The following is a 3,423-nucleotide window of genomic DNA, read 5'->3' as shown; positions in this document are numbered from 1 at the left end:
TTTTTTTGTTGAAAAAACTCCGATACATTTGTTTTATGATTTTAAGTATATTTGTGTTAATAATTTCTATATGCAGTTGTTTCTCTTTGTGGGGTGCTAATGTGAATTGCATCCATAATATCAATGAGATTATTATTTCAATTAGGAAGCGGTGTAGTGGAAGTAAGGTAAGCCACAAATTATCTCCCATGACTCAAAATAGGATGCATATTCCATGCTTTAATCTAGAAAAAAATTCTTCTTTGAGTTCTTTATACATGCTATCTTTATATTGTTGTTATATTGAGTTTTGTCTATAAAATAATTATGTTTTATCTTTAATGTATGAAACTCATATAATGCATACATTTTTTTCCTAATAAAAGTGATGAGGAAGAAGAAAGGCCCATTTTGATAAGTACAAAATTGGTTGATCACTCTATAAAACAATCATGTATTACTCCTTTATCAATTAGTATTAGTATCACAATAATTTATACATAGGTTTTCAGGGATATTAGTATCTAAACAGAACATTAGTATTTGCTATTACAGTCATGTCAGGGATAAGGCAGTCCACAACTCTTGCTAAATGTAATTGGAAAGGTCATTTATCTTCTGAGGGCTTCAAGTACTGTTATAATAGCGTGACTGATGTAAGTTGAGTTAGAAGTTATTGAGTAAAAATTACATTTCCTTTTTTATTTTTTTATTTTACTATTGGAACTAACATTATTTGGAATGAACCTATAGTGGGAGAAACCTGAAGAGTTGACACTATATGAACAACAAAGACTACCTGATCAACCGTCATAAACTTAATCACAACCTTCAATTTTATCTGCCTAACAAGTTCTAAAAATGAAACTGATATAACCTCAAAGTCACTTCCAAGGACATAATCTCCACTAGCAACAAAGCAGCAACCTTCTATGTCTTATTCAGTAAGAATCTCTATCATCCTCCATTCTCTTAGTGAAAGATGATTTTTATTTTATGTAGCTGACTTTTCTTTTTGTAATTCAATATTTGTTTAAGTGACATATTTTGACTTGGTGCAAGTTCTTTAGAGAAGTCTAATTGGAATATGAAAGTGCTTATGTTGTATATATTATCTTTATTTAAAATAAACTTTTTACTTTATTACATTAATGAATGACTAACATACTTAGTATATGTTTCTATAAACTACACGTTACAAACAATAGGAAAGCGGGTTGACAGGCACGGGAGTGTCTGTCAACACGCTAGTATATAATAAAAGTACAAAAGTAATAATATTATAATGATAATATATGTACACGTTATATATGTTTACATATGTATAACATGTATGATATGAAGTTAATTTGAAATGAACAAATGCTAGGAAGCTTACTTAAAGTATTGGGTTTGTGGTTGCACAAATGAGTATGTCATACAAAGTGAAAGATAGATGTTTGGTAAAAAACAATTTCCTTATTATTAGTACTAGTGTGTATAGGTACTTCGTGCTTGCCGACGAATATTGTGTGATACTACATATTCAATTTTTATATCTTTCATTTTTTTGAATTAAAATGTATTTTTGTGTTCGGTGTCCTTTATATTATGTTTTTTGTGTGTTTACGATAATGTTTAATTTAATGTGAGATATGTGGTTAATTAATGTATTGGTGGTAGTTGCTTATGATTATATAGTTTTTTTTTTTGTAAAAATTAAATAATGTTAAGGGCAATATAGGAAATGAAAATTACACCATGATGGAAGTTATTCAAATTTTGGCTTTATATATACTAGCATGTTGACAGTCACTATCGTGTCTGTCAACCCGCTTTCCTATCATTTATAATATATAGTTTGTATGTCATAAATGTCAAATATAATATTTTGTGTTAAATATTTGCAATCTACAATTGAATTTATTTGATTGGTATAATGTTCTACATTAAAAACTGATAGTCATAATGTAAGAATAAAAAATATTTAACCAAATAATATGAGCATATATTAGGTGGAGAGGAACATTAGGTTATATATATAAATTTTTTTGTATAAATTAGAAAATAGTGAGGGCAAAATAGGGAGAACCACAAATTATACAATGGTGTGTGGTTATTTTGGATTTTCCCTTTATAAGTAGTATAAATAATATATATATATATATTAATCTCTTTTATAACATATTTTGTCTACGTGGCTTAAATTAGGGATTTATCAATCAGGGTCATGTCCTAGTAATAACTTGCTCTTCATTTTTCTATTCCAAAATAACACTTATTTTCAAATGTATTAGACTTTGAAAATTACCTTTATTTAAATATGCATAATATGTTATTATTTTATATCTGTTATTAAACTCGGATTAGTCAATAATTTAGACGAGTTACTGAGTCATTGGTTGAACCAATGAGTTAATGATTAGACCAGTTGACACAATTTACATTAAAAATTCTAGAAAAATTGATAATTTAATAACTCTATATTTCAAATTTAAAAATATTACCATACCTAATTAAATAATCAATAGAAAATATTTTACTACTATAAAATGTCAAAAAGAAGTTGAAAACATATCAAACAACATATGTATTATGCTTTAATTGCAAGAAAAATGCACATGAGTTTAAAATTTAATTAAATGATGAAAAATTTGCTATAATATAAGTTAACAAGTGACAAACATATTTGTTTGTTTTAAAAAATATATTTTTTGATTGACTCGGACGATCCAATCAGTCCGACCATCCGAGTCACTAATTTTAAGCTTAAATCGATCGAGTCGAATCGAGTCAATCCAATTTTAATATAAAATCGATTAGATGAGATGTTCGAATCGATCAGATGTTTGGTTTACAATTAAATCGATCAGATGTCTTGTTCAAAGTTAGATCAGTCGGATTGGCCGATCTGAGCTTGAGTTTTATAATTTGCATATTGTGTATGAATAATGAATAGTTATTAGATGGAATGACTATAGGGAATTATGGACAATGAATAATTATTAGATGAAAAGTGAGTGAAGTAAGAGAGATTACATTATTAGAATTATTAGAAATTATATAAATGATTGGGTCTAAATGTAAGTCATTTATAACTGTAGAAGAAAATAAAGTTATTCTATGCTACGTGTTAAGTTCTCAGCAAAATAATTCTCTCCTAAAACATTTCACTTCCTAACATACATCCTACCACATATGATCAAAGCCAATTTATACTCATTTGACATTTCCTATCATTTGCTTAATTAATTAATGAATAATAATAACACCATTATATATGACTTTTCCGTAAATTGATATAATCAATAATAACCTATCATCGTTTTAAAATATGCACAATTACGTATGATACATGAAATCAACAATTGTTTAGAAAACATATGGTTTTATCCAGTCGAATGCATGAGAAATATGTGCCAATCTCGAAAATTAAAACGTTTGAGGGAGCTAATCACAAATTCC

Source organism: Lupinus angustifolius, chromosome LG04, assembly GCF_001865875.1.
Source record: "Lupinus angustifolius cultivar Tanjil chromosome LG04, LupAngTanjil_v1.0, whole genome shotgun sequence".
Lineage (NCBI taxonomy): Eukaryota > Viridiplantae > Streptophyta > Magnoliopsida > Fabales > Fabaceae > Lupinus > Lupinus angustifolius.
Note: the sequence above shows the minus strand (reverse complement) of the source record.